Consider the following 21,716-nt stretch of genomic DNA (forward strand, 5'->3'; position numbering starts at 1 on the left):
ACGTTAAAAACATCAGTTAAGTTTTTAATCATATGTTTTCGGAACATCCTATCACCATTAAGTCATCCATATAAAGGAATGCCTGCGAAGGTTCCAATCGTGAAAATGCTATTGTATCATTCTCTGGAAAGAGTTCGGTGCTATTTTAAGTCCAAATGGCAATCGCGTGAAGCGATATGAGCCATTGCTTGTTGAAAAAGATGTTACGTTTCTTGAACTTTCTTCTAGTTCAATTTGATGAAAACCGGACATTAGGTCGAGGCAGGAGAAGTATTTAGCTCGACCCAATTGGTCTAGAATGTCATCAATTCTGGGAAGCGGAAATTTATCGGACAATAATTTTTTGTTTATTTGACGATAGTCAATTACTAATCACCATTTCTTTTCTTCTGAGTTAGATTTCTTTGGGACTAATAAGAGTGGGCTATTGTATTCGGATACAGATGGTTCTACGATTTTATCATTTATTAATTTTCCTACTTGTTTTTGGATTTCTTCTATTTGGCTATGCGGACTTCTATAGTTCTTAATATAAATAGGTTCATCATCCCTTAGTCTTAATGTTTGCGTATAGAAATTGTTTGTTGATATCGATTCGGTTTCTAGTCCGAATACATCGCTATATTTGGTACATAATTTTGTTAACTGTTCTTTAAATTGAGGGGGGAAATTTTTCTTTAAGCTATTCAAAACTGTTTCACATCTGATGTCTGGGTTTGTTCGGACAATTTCGTAATTTGAAAGTGTTTCATATTTTAGTTTTCCTACATTGACCAATTGGTCAGAATTAGTTGTATTCAACAAACGGACGTAAACATGTTTGGACGTTGCTATTGTATTAGCGACATAAATTCCATTGTGAATTTCTTGATTTGGTATCAATATGCACTCTTCTTCTGTGTTTATTTCTATTTTTCGGACCACTTGGGATCTAGCTGGTAAAAGTAGTGCATTATTGCCTGAACTATATGTAATCGGAACATAAATCGGATAATTTAGGTTGTTTGGTCTAATTATTAACCAATCTTCGGTTGGGTTGAAGTCTAACTGGCAATTGAATTTTTTTATGAAGTCAATGCCGATTATTCCATCGCATGGTATTGCGAAATCGGGATCTACTAAATGGAATTCATGTGGAATTATGTATTTGGCTGTTTGAATTTCTATTGCTGTGATTCCTTTGGATTGAATTATTCCTTGGCCTATGCCTTCAATGTCTATAATTTTATTGTCTTTGATATTGTAATTATCTGAATTTATTTTAGGAGCGATATATCTGCTCCTGTATCTACTAAAAATGTTAAATTTGTGTTTGTTTCGTGATTTGTGAAGCAAACAAATATGTTAAGACTAAGGTTGATAGTGTAAATTTTTGGATTTATTGTGTGTTGCCTAAAGGGTTCTGTTGGTTTTCCGATGTATTCTGTAATAATCTGACATTACCGGTATTATAACCTCGGTTGAAGTTTCCTCGGCCTCTTCCTCTATTCTGGCCTCGTCTTCCACCACGGTTATTATTATTATGGAAGTTGTTATTGTTGTTGCTGTTATTATTATAGTTATAATTTCTTCCGCGATTATAACCTCGGCCTCCTCTATTGTTGTAACTTGTACCTCGTCGATAATATAGGACTGAATTGCTTTGTCCTGTTATCTCAGTACAAATTTGGATACAGCATCATCCATATTTGTGAAAATACCTCCTATCATGATGTTCTTAACCCTTTCTATTGTGCAATTTTTCGTCATTGCCTTTACTGCTGTTACTGTGCTATACTTGGTAGCAAGAGTTGGGGTCACACCATCGCTGATGTAGGCACCTTCAAGGTCCTTTGCTAACTTTTCCACCTCTTGGGTGTATTGAGTAGCAGTTTTGTTTTTTTGCTGGAGATTGAGAAGCTTAGCTGATACCACTTCTACCGACTCTCCCTTCACTGTTGTAGACAAGTGAGTAATGATCTCACCTATTGTCTGTTCAGTGGTTATCAAATTTCTGGCGTGGCCTTTTAATTTTGTTTTGATCAGGCTTATGGCTGTTTGCTCATGGTCGCCTTTTAGTGTGTTTACTAGATTCAAAGAATCTAGGAAACTTTGCAAATTTTCTGGCTTACCGTCATAGTCTGATATTAGACTTGAGGCCAGCTTCAAAAAATCTACAACTGTTAGTGCCATTTTAGTAGAGATTATTTCTTCGAACAATGATTCAATGTCACTATCTTGTTCGATGTCGACTGTTGGCTTTGACTCATTTAGCTCGCTTAGTTGATTTGCATCGAACTCGGCTAAAGCTAATGGTTCTTCTGGTATTTGTATTTCCAGACTTCTTCTCGCGCTTATTTTTGTCAACCTTTCATTTAAAGATTGTATTAAATTGTAGCACTGTGTTTTATGAGCAGGAGTAAGCTGGTCGTCGACCAATTGAATTTTTAAAACAATATTATTATATTGTTGAATAAGGTTATTTATGTGTAATTTTAGAGTTTCTATTCTAATAACTGTATCTTTATTGATACAATTATATGATCTGTTAAATTTGTCTCTGGAATTATTTAGATTTTTTACTAAATTATTCCATTCCATATTTTTTAGATCTTGTCTAAGTCTATGGCCCTACTTTGGTATTTCTTTTTGATGCATCTATTGTGCAATTTATAAAGTTTCGTCAGGGAGCTTGCTAATAGCAAAACGACGATTATTACTAATAAAATTGTTATAAATTTTAAGTCGATTGAAGATGTTTCGACAGTATTTATAACATTAGCGGTTGAATCCGCTACCTTGGACTCTTGGTCCAACATGCTAACTAATTTTCTAATACTTTCTTCTGTACTATCTAGCTTTGATATGGAGTTCGACTCCATACATTTAATGAGAGTTTCATGGGAAAATTTGAAAATTTGAATTTAAACTTTGAGAAAAAAAAATTGTAAGCTCTATTTTTGTATTTCTTTTTCAATTTTATGCAAATATAAGTATTGATATTTAGTAATTTTTTTTTATTAATATTTTTTTTAATTTTGGAAATCTCAACTGTTTAAACAGTGAGCCAGAGATGATTTTTTTTTTTTTGGTGCATCAACTGTGTAATGCAGTGAGCCAGAGAAAAGGAAAAGAGTTAAGGGCATGTGGTAGACTTACATAAGTTTTACAATTTTGATTAAATCTATGTCTACCACATGTGTTAGTACAAGCCTATTTTTTTTTAGTAATTTGTAAACAGCGGTTTCCCACATAGATTTGTTATAAATAATTAAAATTAAGGGCAAATTGGGGCTACTGCAATTATGCAGCCCGTTTGCCGTTGTTTCGCACCTTGGCGAAGCTCGTTATTTATTTGTTGCAGGCGCTCTATGTAGCGCTGTCGGTCTTCTTTTTCTTTGGTGGCCTCCACCATGTCCTTCATTAAACGTCTCTGTTGTAGTAGCTTTATCCTCCGGCCGCTTCGTTTATGTTTTGGTTTTTCCTGTTTCCTTGCAGTCCTCGCCTTATATTGCTCTATGGTAAGAGGACGGGGTCCATCGGCTGGACACGCCTCGAGTGCTTCCTCGAGTGTTGGCGCGTCCCCTTGCACGACAGGTGCAGAATTTCCAAATCCAGTGTCACTCATGTGGGCATATTTGCCTTCTCCGACACTGTGGCCTTAATTGGCTGCTGCTGTTGCTGATATTTCGCCGCATCAATTATTAGCTGTTGTTTTTTTTTTCGTATGTATTATATATTGTGTGGTGTGTGTGTGTGTGCGGAGCGAGTGTACTCACATAGTTGGACGCTCACAGTCTGGGCGGCCAAAGTGCTGACTCAGCGGTCACACGCTCTCTTAGCCCTAGCTCATATTACGCATATGCATAATCAGTATGTATGCATGTGCATGCCTGCACATACATATATACAAACAATTAAAGATTGTTTATGCTTGCAACCAAGTGTTACAAGTTGAGCTATACTTTAAGTATGAATGATAAGCGACTATGTGAATACACTACAATGTGGACTCACAGGTTACATGCAAAACCCAATGCTTGTACAAGAGCTACTAGAGAAACTCCCCACACAATTGAAGCTGCAGTTTCCCAAAGACACTAAGATACCATCAATGGAATCTTTTAGCAAAAGGATCTACGACATAGCTGAAGCAGCAAGCCAGGTGACATCGCCGCTTTACCATAAGAAGAGCGGAAGCCTAAATCATAACACAGAGGCACCTAAAGAGCAGGTCAAGGAAATTACGTGCGTCATATGTAACGAACCTGGGCACAAAATACACAGCTGCCCATCGTTCAAAGCCACGCCACATCAACGAATGATGTCTTTTCTGAAAAATCACAAGCTCTGCCAACAATGCGTAAACCGTCATCACCAAAAGTGCCAACGCGAAAAGGTTTGCGGCATACGAGGCTGCCGAAGCAAACATCACCCATTGATCCACGAAATGCAGCCAATACCAGAGTCTGCGAAATCCAGCAGCCCAAAAAGGCCAGCTATGGTCACCAACGTGCATACGCCGGAGGGCAAGCACACCCAGAGATCCAGAGAGTCTGGCTCAACATATTTCCGCGTCATTCCAATACAAATCCTCAATAAAACGAAAGTCACTAACACTTTTGCATTTCTAGATGAGGGATCCGCACTAACGCTCATCGACAACAAGGTCTTTAAGCAGCTCGGCTTTAAAGGCGTTCTCGATCCACTGTGCCTAAAACGGACCAACGATACAACACGCGAAGAAAATGCATCGGATTCTACTTGGAAGAGGTTCACAGTGTAGATACCCTGGAGCTACCTGTACAGTGTATTGACATAAGGGCTCTCGCCAAAGAATTCCCCCACCTAGCGGGACTACCGATAGCATCATACACCAACGCACGCCCAAGCATCCTAATCGGCACAAATAACTGGAACCTCGCCGTACCCCTTAAAATCAAACCAATAGCGTCAAAGACGCGACTGGGATGGGCACTACAAAGCTCCACGCCATCAAGGGCCACTAGAGCTAATGTGAGCGTTCACATGTGTGTATGCAGAGACACAGACGCCAAGCTGCATGAGATCATCAAACGAGCGTTCTCATTAGACTCTACCACAGCAAAACCGCTATCATCACCAGAAGAAACTCAAGCTCTAACCAGACTTGAATCTACTACCGGCTTGAAGAATGGCAGGTACGAGGTCGGTCTAATGTGGAAAGACCCTGAAGTTTTATTACCTGATAGCTACGCAAACGCACTAAAACGGCTTAAATGCCTACAAAAGCAATTTTTCCGACAACCACAGTTGAAGGAGCAAATCACCAAGCAAATCAAAAACCTCGTCGAGGAAATAGCTGCACCAAACAGACGTACATGGTATCTACCAACCTTCATAACTAAAAATCCAAATAAACCAGAGAAGGTCCGGCTTGTATGGGATGCAGCCGCCCAATCCGGCGGCAAGGCCCTGAATGACTACATCTGGAGTGGTCCAGATCTCCTAAAATCCCTGTTTGACCTCTTACTCTCATTCCGAGTGGGACGAGTGGCGATCTGTTGCGATATCGCCGAGATGTTCCACCAGATCCGAGTGAGACCATCAGACACCCATGCGCAAAGGTTTCCGTGGTTCGACAGCAAATCCGAGAGGCAAGAGCCTAACGTCTATGTTATGGAAGCGCTTACTTTCGGAATCAATTGCGCACCCTGCATTGCACACTTTATTCGTGACAAAAATGCAGATCGATTCTGCCAACAGTTCCCTCAAGCAGGACTACCACTACGTGGATGATTTTATAAACAGTGGCGACGACTACGTGGAAGTCTGAAACATCGCAACTCAAGTCTAAAGAGCGATTCGCTGCTCCCCGAAGTCGCCACAGAAAAGGTACTCGGCTTATTTTGGGTGCCGATATTGCCAGGCTGAACCGCAATGTTTTAGACAGCGACAAAACACCAACCAAACGCGAGCTCTTGCAAGTACTTATGTCAATGTACGACCCACTCGGCTTCATCTCATGCTTTACAATAGAGCTGAAAATCCTACTGCAAGAAGCCTGGAAAAGCGGCATTGGCTGGTATACTGGTTTGCCCGACGCATTGTTACCCAAATGGATACGATGGAAACGGATCCTTACAACAATCGCCGGATTGACCATCCCGAGATGTTATTTCAACAGCAGCGATAAAATCCATGATGTCCAGTTACACACGTTCGTTGACGCCAGCGAATTGACATACGCAGTAGTCTGCTACCTTCGGATACGCCAGGGGGAAAGAACCTACCTCAGCTCAGGTCACCAACGTGCATACGCCGGAGGGCAAGCACACCCAGAGATCCAGAGAGTCTGGCTCAACATATTTCCGTGTCATTCCAATACAAATCATCAATAAAACGAAAGTCATTAACACTTTTGCATTTCTAGATGAGGTATCGGCACTAACGCTCATCGACAACAAGGTCTTTAAGCAGCTCGGCTTTAAAGGCGTTCTCGATCCACTGTGCCTAAAACGGACAACGATACAACACGCGAAGAAAATGCATCGGATTCTACTTGGAACAGGTTCAGAGTGTAGATACCCTGGAGCTACCTGTACAGTGTATCGACATAAGGGCTCTCGCCAAAGAATTCCCCACCTAGCGGGACTACCGATAGCATCATACACCAACGCACGCCCAAGCATCCTAATCGGCACAAATAACTGGAACCTCGCCGTACCCCTTAAAATCAAACCAATAGCGTCAAAGACGCGACTGGGATGGGCACTACAAAGCTCCACGCCATCAAGGGCCACTAGAGCTAATGTGAGCGTTCACATGTGTGTATGCAGAGACACAGACGCCAAGCTGCATGAGATCATCAAACGAGCGTTCTCATTAGACTCTACCACAGCAAAACCGCTATCATCACCAGAAGAAACTCAAGCTCTAACCAGACTTGAATCTACTACCGGCTTGAAGAATGGCAGGTACGAGGTCGGTCTAATGTGGAAAGACCCTGAAGTTTTATTACCTGATAGCTACGCAAACGCACTAAAACGGCTTAAATGCCTACAAAAGCAATTTTTCCGACAACCACAGTTGAAGGAGCAAATCACCAAGCAAATCAAAAACCTCGTCGAGGAAATAGCTGCACCAAACAGACGGACATGGTATCTACCAACCTTCATAACTAAAAATCCAAATAAACCAGAGAAGGTCCGGCTTGTATGGGATGCAGCCGCCCAATCCGGCGGCAAGGCCCTGAATGACTACATCTGGAGTGGTCCAGATCTCCTAAAATCCCTGTTTGACCTCTTACTCTCATTCCGAGTGGGACGAGTGGCGGTCTGTTGCGATATCGCCGAGATGTTCCACCAGATCCGAGTGAGACCATCAGACACCCATGCGCAAAGGTTTCCGTGGTTCGACAGCAAATCCGAGAGGCAAGAGCCTAACGTCTATGTTATGGAAGCGCTTACTTTCGGAATCAATTGCGCAACCTGCATTGCACATTTTATTCGTGACAAAAATGCAGATCGATTCTGCCAACAGTTCCCTCAAGCAGGACTACCACTACGTGGATGATTTTATAAACACTGGCGACGACTACGTGGAAGTCTGAAACATCGCAACTCAAGTCTAAAGAGCGATTCGCTGCTCCCCGAAGTCGCCACAGAAAAGGTACTCGGCTTATTTTGGGTGCCGATATTGCCAGGCTGAACCGCAATGTTTTAGACAGCGACAAAACACCAACCAAACGCGAGCTCTTGCAAGTACTTATGTCAATGTACGACCCACTCGGCTTCATCTCATGCTTTACAATAGAGCTGAAAATCCTACTGCAAGAAGCCTGGAAAAGCGGCATTGGCTGGTATACTGGTTTGCCCGACGCATTGTTACCCAAATGGATACGATGGAAACGGATCCTTACAACAATCGCCGGATTGACCATCCCGAGATGTTATTTCAACAGCAGCGATAAAATCCATGATGTCCAGTTACACACGTTCGTTGACGCCAGCGAATTGACATACGCAGTAGTCTGCTACCTTCGGATACGCCAGGGGGAAAGAACCTACCTCAGCTTCGTGGCCTCCAATGCGAAAGTGGCTCCGTTGAGTCCACTATCTATACCAAGGATGGAACTGCAGGCCGCAGTTATCGGAGCAAAGCTGAGTAACCGAATCCAACGCAATCCAAGTTTGTCAATTAATTCGAGTTGTTATTGGTCCGACTCAAAGACTGTTCTTAAATGGCTTCGTATGGATCCACGAAAGTTTCAGCAATTCGTCATGCACCGCGTGGGCAAAATACTGGAATTCACAAACGTTAGCCAATGGAACTGGGTTCCAACCACCCTAAACCCTGCAGATCTTGCTACTAAAACAAACAACGCCAATAAATATAAAACTTGGCTACACGGTACAGACTATTTGCTGCAGCCACAACACGAGTGGCCAGGTATTGAAAACTATAGTTTATTTATAATTGTATCGTTTTTATATGTTTCTGTTTAGTTGTACCGTGTTTTGTAAATGTGTATTTTCAGAATGAACTTAACAAGCGTAGTTGTGTTTCGTGGATCAGTACTTTTGTATGGCAAAGCGTTGCAAAAGGTTTTATATGCAGAGTTATTAACAAATTTGTACAGATTAATATGAAACTAATCTTTTTTGTCCGAATCCACACGTTTTCGATCAAATTTAATTTTTCTAGTACAATATGAGTTTAGTCGTGCTAATCTGGTGGACATTTGGAGCAACAACAATCGCTCAGTTGACGCAGTACAACAACATATATTGGCAAATATTACACAAAAACACTTAGATGAGGAGAACATAAGCTTAATAAATGAAAAAGTTAAAGGCTTTGTAAATTACATTTGTAAGCACCTGCCGAAGTGTAATTCAACTCTTGAAAGATTTAAGATAAAATACTCGGAATGGCTTGCCAAGAGCTTATTCATTGACATCACTGGTCAATATGCCTTAACAAATGAAATGGGTCGCCCAAAATGTGATTACGAAAGCGCTGGTCCACGTCTAAAAAGAAAATTAGCCGCCGAAATTTCTGAAGAGAATAACAATTCATCTCCCTTACTCATACATGCAGCCACAGTTTCAGCTAAAAAATCAAATGAAAAGAATTTGGCTATTGTTTTAAAAGCAGCTGGGAATTGTGAGAGTATTGATGATATAAAAAAAAAACTTTTTACGGATGAACCAAAACAAATGTCACCCGACAGTGCTCTTGCTTTTATATTGGAAAACGGATTCACAAAAAGCCAGTACATAAATATCCAAAGAAATTCAAAGATTTACGGTTGTGATATATACCCGGCATATCCGGCCGTTCTTAATTCTAAATTAAAACTTAGGCCACAAGGAATTGAATATTTGGAAAATAAAGCACATGTATCATTACAAAATCTATTGAATCATACATCTTCCCGCATTCTTGAAATGCAACACGAGGTCCTAGAAACACTTCCCAATATAGTACATTGTAAACTATTCTTTAGCTATGGATATGATGGTTCCACCGGCCAGAGTGTGTACAAACAGCGTTTCCATGATAGACCATCAATTGAGAGTTCACTGTTTGTTACTACAATTGTTCCATTAAAATTGATAAATGAGACACAACCAATTATTTGGTTCAACAAAGCCCCGCAATCTGTTATATTTTGCCGACCTTTGAAAATCGAATTCATTAAGGAAACTTCCGCCCTCATATTAGCAGAAAAGGAAAATTTGGATGTTCGGATTCGCAACATGGAAATATATTTATATATGTAAATGTAAGGTGGTAATAATGCATGAACCGACGGTGTGGCATCCCTAAAGAGGGCAGGCTTTCGGTCGGAGGTTGCCATCATGGGAGAAGAAGAAATAGAGCGTCAGTAGTAGAAGAAGTCGTGAGTGGTCGGTCGAGAGTTAAGTTGTCAGTCGAATCAAGTTGCAAGTCGTCAGTTGCTTAAGTTGCCTAAAGTTGTTTAAGTTGCCTACTATAAGACGTAAAATATAAATATCCTAAGCTAAATATAAACTTAATGTAATAAAACTACACAATAATCTATATTTGGGGGCTCAACCCGGTCTAAAACCAAAACGCCGCAAAGTTTGTGAAATTCTAAGAAAGATTGCGTCATCCAAAAAACGCATAAGTGCCAATATGAGCGACGAAGAGGGAGCTACATTCTTTGAGGCAGGCGAAGAGAGACAACATTATAGCGGTGTGCAAACTCGAGCACAGTCGCAGCGGCAGAAAAGTAACGCCATTAAACAAAATCAGCCTGAACAGATATATAACAAAATAGAATGCAGCGAAAATTCTGGTCAAGGGTGCGACTCAGGAATAAACGAGATGAACAATCAGAGTCTGCAGCAGATCATCCAGTTGTTAACACTTAAAATACAGGCGGACGAAATTACTCAGAATACACGAAGCGAACCAAAAATTACAGCAGATAATTTTTCCAAAGTGTTGTGCCTGAATTCGATGGTGATTGCGTCCCTGTGGAACATTGGTTTCTAAATTTCGAGCAGAATGCAGACGCGTATGAGCACGAAGTAAGATGACTAAAACGGCACAATTGTTTTTGGAATCCACTTTTGTAAGTTCTTACGACCAGTTAAAGACCGCGATAATAGCAGAATTTCGACGTACAGTGCAGAGCGCAGAAATGCATAAGAAGTTAAAAGAGAGAAAGAAGAAAAAAAATGAAAGCTTTCACGACTACGTTTTGAATATGAAGAAGATTGCTATGCTTGGTAAAGTAGATATGGACTCAGTTATTGGATACATAGTGGATGGCCTAGACATAAAAACTGAATACAAGTTTAATATGTATGGGTGCAAAACAGAGTACGAGCTAAAGGAAAAATACGACATATATGAACGTAGGTGTGGAAGCGAGATGCAATACAAGCAGCACGGCGTCAGACACAGTCATTGCCAAAATAACATGTCGACTACAAAAATAAATCGTTGCTTTAATTGTGGCTCGACTGAGCATGTTCGAAAAAATTGCAATGTTGAAACAAAGTGCTTCAAGTGTAATGCTTTCGGGCACATTTCGAAGAATTGCCCCGAAGTACAGCACGTCATGCAGATAGTCAAGGACAAGAGGCACATAAAAAGCATTACGATTAATGATGTCCATATCCTTTGCTTGATTGACACGGGTTCTGATGTGTCAATTATATGTCTCTCAACGTTCAATAAAATCAAAAATGTCATCTTGAAGAAATGCTATTCAGAACTTCATGGCTTGGGAAACAAGAAAACACAACCGATTGGTATGTTTATAGCTGCAGTGCAGATTGGCGAAGATGAGGTGCAACAGAAGTTCATAGTTGTTCCCGATGGTCACATTGCTTATGAGGGATTACTAGGATTCGACTTTTTGTCAAAATGTCGCTACGAATGGAATGGAGAGGGCTACGTATTTTCGACGGTGTCAGCGCGACCGAATAGCGCTGAAACAAATAAGCAAAGTATATATAACATTGTTGAAACAGAAACTGATGTAAATGCACCTCCACAGTTTAAACAACTTATTCAGACGATGGTGGATGAATACAAACCAGCTCCTCAAGTTGCCAAATGCTCCGTTTTCCTGAAAATTGTACCAGAGGGACAAATGGTTCCGTTCCGCCAGCAGGCCAGTCGTCACCCGCCCGTAGAGTCTGATGCAGTCAAAAAACAGCTTGAAGAATGGCTAACCAAGGATATAGTGCGCAAATCAAACTCGAATTTTGCCAGCAGAGTGGTTGTAGTCAAGAAGAAGGATGGAAATTATCGAGTTTGCGTTGACTTTCGCCAACTCAACAATATGGTACTCAAAGATTGCTTTCCAGTGCCCTTGATGGACGATGTGTTGGAAAAACTGCAAGCGGCAAAGGTGTATACAGTAATGGATTTAGAAAACAGTTTTTTCCATGTTCCAATAGACGAAGAAAGTCGCAAGTTCACAGCATTTGTCACGAAGGAAGGACTTTTTGAATTCAATCGAGCACCATTCGGATTTTTCAATTCGCCAGCGGTCTTCATCCGTTTCATCAGTTCCATATTTCAAGACTTAATCGCTCAAGATATCATGCAACTTTATATGGATGACATTATAATTTATGCTCAGACGAATGAGGATTGCCTTCGGAAACTGAATATTGTGCTCAAGAAAGCTGCTGAGTACAAATTGATTATCAACTGGAAAAAATGCTACTTTCTCCAAAATAAGGTTAAGAAGTTCGAACAGCAGCTACACCCGATATTTTTCTGGAATAAAAAGACTTCGGCGAGTGATTCAAAACGACACAGCTATATACTGGAAGTTAAAGCCGCTTATCTTGCCGTCCAGAAGTTCCGACACTACCTTCTTGGTACGCCCTTTAAGTTGGTGACAGACTGCACCGCGTTCACGCAAACAATTAAAAAGAAGGATGTGCCACGCGAAGTTGCACAGTGGATATTACACCTTCAGGATTTTGATTTTCAGGTCGAACAACGATCTGCAGAAAAAATGAAACATGTCGATTGTTTAAGTCGATATCCATAGATGTATTGCCCATTTCGTCGGAAATCTCAGCTCGCATGAAAGTTGCGCAACAAAAGGATCCTTACATAAAAGCAGTACTAGAAATTATTAAATCTAAACCTTATGATGACTTCAAACTTAAAGGTGAAATATTGTACAAAGTCGTTGAAGGAAATGATTTACTGGTTTTACCCAAAGCAATGGAACGAGAAATAATCACAGATAGTCATAATGTTGGACACTTTGCGGTACAGAAAACAATTCACGCTCTTCAACAGCAATTCTGGATGCCCCATGTCGAGAACAAAGTAAGACAAATCATAGACAATTGCATTTCTTGTATCATCAGCAATAAGAAACTAGGAAAACAGGATATCTGCACTGTATTGAAAAAGGGGACAGACCATTACACACTCTGCATGTTTACCACCTTGGACCTATGGACTCATCGGCAAAACAGTACAAGTTTATATTCGCTGTAGTTGATGCTTTCCAAAGTTTGTATGGCTATTCAACACTAAAAGTACAGGAACTGAAGAAGTTTTAAAAAAACTTGAGGAGTGGTCGAACGTTTTTGGACAACCCCACCGCATAGTGAGCGACAGAGCAAGTGCATTTACATCAAACGCCTTCGTTGACTACATGGAACAGAATGCAATCGAGCACGTATTGACAACAACTGGAGTGGCCAGGGGTAATGGTCAGATAGAGCGAGTAAACAGGGTTATTCTTTCGATGATTTGCAAGCTGTCGGATGAGGATTCCTCAAAATGGTATAAATTCGTGGCTCAAGTCCAAAGAGCTATAAATTCACATGTACACTGCTCAACGAAAAAAACCCGTTTCAGTTAATGTTTGGATTGGAGATGCAGAACAAATTAAACGACAAAATTTTATCTATGTTGGAACAGGAGCTTATTGAAAATTTTAGAAAACGACAGGATGCAAATGCGTGTGGAAGCATAGAATCAAATAGAACAAGCACAGAAAGTTTATAAGCAGAACCATGACAAAAAACGCAAAGACGATCGTAAATACCAACTGGGCGACTTAGTCGCAATAAAACGCACTCAGTTTGTTGCTGGTAGAAAACTAGCAACCACTTTTCTTGGACCATATGAAGTAGTTAACATCAAGCGCAACAGCCGATACGAGGTAAGAAAAGCTGCTCAGGTAGAAGGTCCCACAACAAAGTCAACAAGTTCAGACAATATGAAACTCTGGAAGTACGTCGAGAACAACGAAGAACTATTGTCGTCTGTGTCAGACGACGAGGATCAGGATGACCGAATGTAAGGTGGCAATAATGCATGAACCGACGGTGTGGCATCCCTAAAGAGGGCAGGCTTTCGGTCGGAGGTTGCCATCATGGGAGAAGAAGAAATAGAGGGTCAGTAGTAGAAGAAGCCGTGAGTGGTCGGTCGAGAGTTAAGTTGTCAGTCGAATCAAGTTGCAAGTCGTTAGTTGCTTAAGTTGCCTAAAGTTGTTTAAGTTGCCTACTATAAGACGTAAAATATAAATATCCTAAGCTAAATATAAACTTAATGTAATAAAACTAAACAATAATCTACATAAATATAAAGAAAAAATATATACGTCGAATATACTGGGCATATGACGCTAATAGACGGGAAAGTCTTAAACATATTGTCAGGAACCAACTCGTGTCAATCTTGCCCAATCTGTGGAGCGAAGCCAAAACAATTGCTGAACATTAGAGATATGAACTCGAAGGTTTTTATGGCTAAGCCACACGCTCTTCAATATGGAATCAGTCCTTTACACGCTTGGATCTGCTTTTTCGAGTTTGTTTTAAAAGTCTCATAAAGAATTGAGCTTAAGAAGTGGCATGTAAAGGATTGCGATAAGTTTGACCTGGAAGCACGAAAAAGACTGTTGCAATCAAAAATGATGAAAGAAATGGGCCTAAATGTAGACAAGCCTCTTCCAAATGGCAGTGGCAACTCAAATGATGGCAACACAGCGAGAAGGGCGTTTTCAAATCCAACTTTACTGTCATCAATTCTACATTTTGATTTTGACATTCTGCAAAGTTTTCATACTATTTTAACGACAATTAACTGCGAATACAACATAAACTCGGAAAAGTTTAAAGCCTTCTGTGCGAAAGTTTTTGTGGCATATCACGATAAATATCCTTGGTATCCCATGTCGCCCACTGTTCACAAAATCTTAGTACATGGGCACCAAATAATAGATACATTTTTAGTTCCTGTAGGCTGCCTTGGGGAACATGCATCTGAATCAAGAAAGAAACTATACAAAAGCGATAGAAGAGGCCACGCAAGAAAATGCAGTCGACTAGACAACATCACTGATGTTTTTAATAGATCAATGGATAGTTCGGATCCATTGCTGTCTAGCACCTTTTTTAAAAAAGGATCGCAGCGAATCAAATTAAAAGTAATACCAGCAGCAGTGATATCCCTACTACAAGAACCACGTATAGAAATACCTTCGGAAAATAATGAAGTGGATTCGTCCGACGAGGAAGATGAGGGTGAACTTGAGGTCATTGCTTCATAAGATGAATATTTTGAGCCAGAATAAAGTAAACTTAATTAAAAATTTGTTAAATTGATCTATTCTTTTAAATATATTTACTTAAATTTCATTTCTTTATAATTATTACTTTTTCTTTTTTATTCACCAATATCGGCCAGATCGGTTATATGGCAGCTATATGAAATAATGCCCCGAATCATATAAAACTTGGTAGGTCATCTAAGGAGCGTAAAATATTCATACAATCCAAATTTCAATGTAATAGCTTTAAATTTAGAGTTTATGCCAAAAAAAACTTAAAAAAAACCACTGTGCATAGGCTAACATTCAAAGCCCACCTGCAGTATACCGCAGATAAAGCTGCGAAGGCCACGTCAGCTATAACTCGGCTTATGGCTAACGTCGGCGGCCCCAAGCAACGGAGCAGATGGCTCATCTCGACGGTGGTAAGGTCCATCATCCTATATGCCGCCGCCATATGGGCACCAGCGATGTCATCCCCCACCGAACATGCGCACTCAGGACCATATGCGCGTTTAGGACAGTCTCCGAAGATGCCGCCTTGGTGCTGTCTGATATAGCCCCACTAGACCTCTTGGCTAACGAGGCTAAAAATAGAGATTCGCCGCCAGTTAGAAGAGAGACGACTCTGACTAACTGGCAACGCAGATGGCGTGACTCAAACCATGGGAGCTGGACAAGGCGCCTTCTCCCCGACATTCGGCCATGGCTTAATCGCAAACATGGCCAGACTGACTTTTATCTGACACAGTTACTGACGGGACATGGATGCTTTAAATCCTACTTGCATAGGTTTAAACATGAGACAGATCCCTTTTGCACACACTGTGCGGGGAATATAGAAGACGCAGAACACGTCCTGTTTGTTTGTCCTAGATATTCTGCTGAACGGGAAGAGCTAAGCCTAGGCATTGGGAGGCCATTTATAGTCAACGACCTTATGGATATCCTACTTAGCTCGCAAGACAATTGGCTAGCTGTTAGCCACATGGCAGCAGTCATCATGCAATCCCTGCGTCGCGCTGAACGTCAGCGTAACCAAAACTTCAGTTCTAGGTAAACTCTAGGCATACGTGCCATCTCCCCCTCGTGAAGTAGTACTTCAGCTTTGTTTCCGCGAGAGGGATACGGAGCATATGGTAGGTTTAAGTGCGGTGCGGTGACCACTAACCAAGGTCGATACCAAGTCCCACACTTCGCCTTTCAATGCTTTCCCCCCTATGTTGCCGCCGAAATCCGCTAACTGCCCAGCAGACCCGACGCAGGCACCAATGGGTTAACCCATATCACTCATTCTCTTTCATTTTCATACTTATTCTTAAGCGACAGCCTACGTGCTGGGAAATTAACCGTTGCATCTTGCGTTTTAAGCTTACATGTTAGGTTCTATGCTTGTTACTAAGCGGCGGACAGAACAGTTTGGTTACAACCGCGAGTAAGGGCGATTAATTTATAGCGGCTCAACTACCGGCTCGCTCGCTCACCATACACACAACCACTTAGCCTACCATTAGCATAAGAAATGCACGTGGAAGAAATAAATGAAGTATCACGTAAAAAGTGAAGATGTGTTCTTGTGGGCCCGCTAAAACATCGAACCTTAGCGCCAAACTCAACATGGACTAAGAAAAAATATTGTTCACGCTATAGCATTAAGATATTGATATTGTTTTAAGGGATAAATTATAATAATTTAAAAATAATGTTTTGCCTAGCTATTTTTTATCTACACTAGAAATAAGTAGAAAATTATTTATATGGCAAAACAATGTTTGTCCTCAATGGACTCCTAAACCACTTGACCGATTATAATAAAATTCGCACACCATGTGCAGTTCGATCTAACTTTGGAGACAGGATAGTTTAAATCCCAAATTATAGTCGCAATTTTAATTTTTCAAAAAGCGGGCACAGCGAAGCATGGCAATAGTATTCTGAATAAAATTTTACTGTCTTGCAAATAAAGTTGAATACTGTTCATTATATATTCGTTCAACTAAAAAATATGATTTTTTTTCCACTAAGTATAGATTTGAAAATTTGCAGGCATCAAGCGTATCATTGTATTGTTTCTCACTATTAATGGGAAACACTTATAAGTAGGTATATTTGCTATGCCAAAATATGTACTTTAAAAAATACCTAAATTACTTTGTTCGTGTTCTAAGCAAAAGAAAAAACCAGAGGGCCGGGGCTAACTTCGACCGCGTCAAAGTTTGTATACCCTTGCAACTTTTTTGGTAACTCTTTCCTTTTCAAAGTGGAAAAACTTTTTATCTAAAAAGGCTAATGTTTGCGAAAGAACGGCCTACAATCTTGGCATAGGAAATATCGAAGATTTTGATCAAAGTCACTGTTTTCAACCGATCGTTCCTATGGGAGCTATATGATATAGTAACCCGATCTTGATCAAATTCGGCACAGTCATTAACAGATATATTAAACTAACAAATGTTTAATTTGAAAGCAATCGCGTCAAAAGTAACGAAGTTATTGACAAAAGTCACTGTTTTCGAAAGTTCGTTCCTATGGGAGCTATATGATATAGTCACCCGATCTTGATCAAATTTGGCACAGTCGTTTATATGTGTAATTAACTCACCAATATTAAATTTCACGACAATAGCTCAGAAGTTATTAAGAAAAGTCACTGTTCGTGACTTTGCCATTTGTATGGGAGCTATATGATATAGTGATCCGATCCGGCTGAATCCGAGATATACAACGCCTGCAGTATATACAAGCTTACATGCAATTTCAGCTCTGTAGCTCTTACGGTCTAGGAGGAGTTCGCGTTGATCCAGACGGACGGACAGACGGACAGACGGACAGACGGACGGACGGACGGACATGGCTATATGAACTCGTCTCGTAATGCTGATCAAGAATATATATACTTTATATGGTCGGAGATGCTTCCTTCTATGCGTTGCACACTTCTGACCAAAATTAATATACCCTTTTTGCAAGGGTATAATAACATACAAAAATGATTGGGTAGTTAAAAAGAAAAAGAATATTAAAGAAAAATTTTATAACAACTTTCACTTATATTTTCCAACTATTTTCTTTGTTAATGTCACTGAGCAAATCTAAATCATTTACCGTTGACAATCTGTGATATTTGTCACCTATTGAAAGTACTTCACCCACTCTGCAGACACTAAATATACTTGCCTACTTTTAGGCGGCGCCAGTTTTAACTAAAAGCCAAGTTTGGTGTTGTCACCCCAACAAAATTCAACACGTCTTTACAAGAACAACAAAAAGTATTTCGCTTAGATAAAAGGGGGTAAAAGAAACTCTGTTGCTGAAAAACCGCGGTATACCAAACTAACGTCAAAACCATCCAGTTTTTGAGCCAATTGAGTGAGGGTGAAAGAGAGTTTTGTTGTTGTTTATTTGACAATGGTATTTAAGGTTTAATCTTTGCGGTCATGAAAAGTTTTCGTGACATGCTAAAAGTGTTGAAAACATTGAAAAAGTTTACTTGAGTAGAGCAGGCTAGGCGTAAAATTTCCTTTTTATCTCAATTCAAATTCAAACGTGTCACTTGTAGCAATACATTTCCAAAAGCAGTTTACAAAAACAACACCAAAAATTTTTTCGTTAACAAGTAAAAAAAGAAAAGAAATTGTATTAATAAACACTTTCACCGCCAAAACTTGAAATTCATAGCCAGGTGCAACTGTGGCGTGGCCAGTTCAGGCGAAAATTGTTTACAAATAGTTTAACAAAAAACCAAAACAAAAACAAAACAAAAATAAAGATGGTAAGTATGCATGGGCGATATGTTTGCAATTCTTGCAAAGGTATTCACCTTTTGGCGTCTCTCGCCATTTATATGCCAAAAAGCCAACGGCCATAAATTCAAGCTTGGTGTGCTCCATGTCCATGCCATTGTCATTGCCATTGCATTGCTGATACGAACAACATACACACACCCAAGGAGAGGCTTAGCTGGTTTTACGTGCTGCACTTTGAATGCTGAGACCAGGTCGCAGGCAAAGAAGAGACTTTCATTAGATGGCCTTTTTGGAGCGACATTGGATATCCCTCTGTATGGACAAGGGGGCGTACAATGAATCAAAGAAAGAAAAAACTTGGTCTGCAACAAATGTCGGTAAGTAAGGAAGTTCCACTGACCAGGTAAGATGAAAAACTTCGTACAGATGCAGCCCGGCCTCTACGCCTCAGTGCATCAAGTGAAATTTTGTGTTCTGTACCTGGGGCGTCTCTGATATGCCTGCCCGCCCGTCTGTCGATGTGGATGTGGATGTGCCTGTGATTTTGTGTGCCGTAAAGTTGGTAAGTATTTTTATTCAGCGAGTGAACGCATTTCATTTCGCTTTAAAATGCGGCACGTTGCATATGCGCATTTTTTTTTTTTTTGTTGAGGGAAAAATAAGACTAAACAAAACATTGGTTACAAATTAATGCGACAGTTTTTATTTTTCTTTCGATTAAATAAATTTAATTTGCGAGTTTTGTTGGGGCTTTTCTTAGGGCTGATGGGGATTAATGGCTGGCCTGCTTGGTAGGGTGGCTTAGCTGCTGGGGTGGGTGGCATGTTGGACTTTTCTCTGTGGGAGCCCCAAACACATAGTAGCTGCAGCAACAGTTCATACAAAGTTTCAATAGTTTAAATTAGTTTAGATTAGTTGTTAGTTTAGTTGAGTAGTAGTTGAGCGTTAAGTTTTAAAAATAGTATATAGTAAAGATCTGAGTATATTTATACAAAATGCAGTCACTTGAGTTGTTTAAAATTAGATTAAGTTTGTGAAAAAAATTCCCAGAACTTGATTGATTTGTCATCAGCCCATTTCATACCACGTCCAGCTGCATCTCTTTTTAATCGCCCATCTGCCAATTGAACTTAATAGCTATGGGTTTCTTGTATTTGTTTTTATTCTCTTGAATGGCACCTTACATAGAATTTTACAGACCGTAGCTATGCTCGTGTTCATAGTGCGAATGCTCAACAACCTTGGAGTTCTCTTTCTTTGATTCCAACAGCTTTTTCAATCCAATGATGCTCGAGAGCAGCAGAGCAATCTTGCCAATGACCAAAGCCTTGAATGAGATCAGTGCCAGGGGCAGCAGAGCCGCCATTTTCAGTTTAAAAAGCATAAACAGTGGCATCAAATAATTCTTCTTCTCCTTCTTGCCGCGAGCTAGATAGATAGGTAGATAAATTGATTGATCAATAGCAGGCTTAAATGGGAATGAAATGAGGTGGGATACATGCATTTGCATGTATGACTTTCGCTTGATTACAGCTTGATTCATCGTCGGAGAGTTTGCTGTCCACTGTCCGCTCATTAGCAATTGGAGCACAAATAATTAATAAGCGAACAGGATCGACAGCTTTCTATGGTCAGCGTTTAGAAATCGGAAACTGTGGCTAAAGAGCGCAAAAAGAAATAAAAGGCAATTAATAACAGCAGCCAACAACAGTCAACAGCAACAAGTTTGCCACTTGGACATGGAGGCTGTCAGTGCACCGCTAGGAGATGCCTGGGAATCTAAATTAAAAACCGACTCTGCCTGACCTCGATGAATGTGACGCGAGAATTTAATAGTGAAAACAGGATTGAAAACTTGTACTGGTAAATACATTACTAACCCAAATTGGCAATATGCTAGCAAACCAGATCGGCAGCTGGCTATAATTTATGTGGGACCACAAAATGCTGTGTGCTACTCTACGTTTCTATGTGTATGTATGTACGCATAATTCCTCCTACCACCCTATTCAACTTACACTCTTCCAAAGCATGTTGCATATCCTGGATGGAATCCTTGGGGACCTTGAATTGCAATGTGTGTGTGGAAGGAGACGTTAAGAGGAGGTACATCGGCTGCAACCAACCTGGCCAAGAGCAAAAGACCGAAACATCCCGATAGAGGCCGGTCGACGGTGGGTATGAGTCGCAGTTGCCGTTGTGTTTGGCAGAGCCGTTAACTTGTTGTTCGTCAACACACCAACGGTTAAGAACTATGTGCCACACACACACACACTGACACACAGATTGACACACACATGCTAAAAAGTGTTAAGGGGAGAAGGTAAGAGCCACTAATTGTTTTGGGCTTAGCTGGGCAATTTATTTCGATATTATTGGCATTCATTTGACAGCTTAAAAACATATATGATGGCACTTATAGGCAAATGGTTTTTTTTTTCTTTTTCTGCTAACATCATGGTATCAGGGGAAGATGGGTGGCAACAGCGAAGAGAGATGGGTGGTGGCTAATATGGAGAGGGGAATTATCAATTAAACCAGCACCAACCATACCATTCACACGAGCAGCACCACTTATGTATTTGGCTGTGTGTGTGTATATTGGTCGAAAGCAACCACAAGTGCGCGGCCATCGTATCTCAAATTGGAGTAAAATAGAAAATTAACTAGTTTGTTGGCGATATTTAATATAAAATAAAATACAAGATGAAAAAAAAAATTTCACTTTAATTTCGCTCTTTGTGTGTTTGTTTTTGCCTCACATCTCGCTCGAACTCACACACACATAATGTGTCGATGTGTGTGTGTATCTGCAGTTTTGTATGCCAATCGCCATCAGTTGCACATGGATGGTTGGATGGATAGATGGCTTGTTAGATGGATATACAACTTCAGTCGGACACGCAGATACAGATACAGTGGAAAAGTATTTCATT

The 21,716-nt window shown here is 40.4% G+C and overlaps 1 long non-coding RNA gene across 1 annotated transcript; it reads left to right on the plus strand.

Annotated features, from left to right (window-relative positions):
• Positions 1–19,525: 19,525 nt before the first annotated feature.
• On the plus strand, positions 19,526–21,480 carry LOC124461694. Its single transcript, XR_006955211.1, has 3 exons — positions 19,526–20,753; positions 20,811–21,103; positions 21,174–21,480. It is a non-coding gene; the product is annotated as an uncharacterized LOC124461694 (long non-coding RNA).
• Positions 21,481–21,716: the final 236 nt, after the last annotated feature.

Source organism: Drosophila willistoni, unplaced genomic scaffold (assembly GCF_018902025.1).
Source record: "Drosophila willistoni isolate 14030-0811.24 unplaced genomic scaffold, UCI_dwil_1.1 Seg6.1, whole genome shotgun sequence".
Classification (NCBI taxonomy): domain Eukaryota; kingdom Metazoa; phylum Arthropoda; class Insecta; order Diptera; family Drosophilidae; genus Drosophila; species Drosophila willistoni.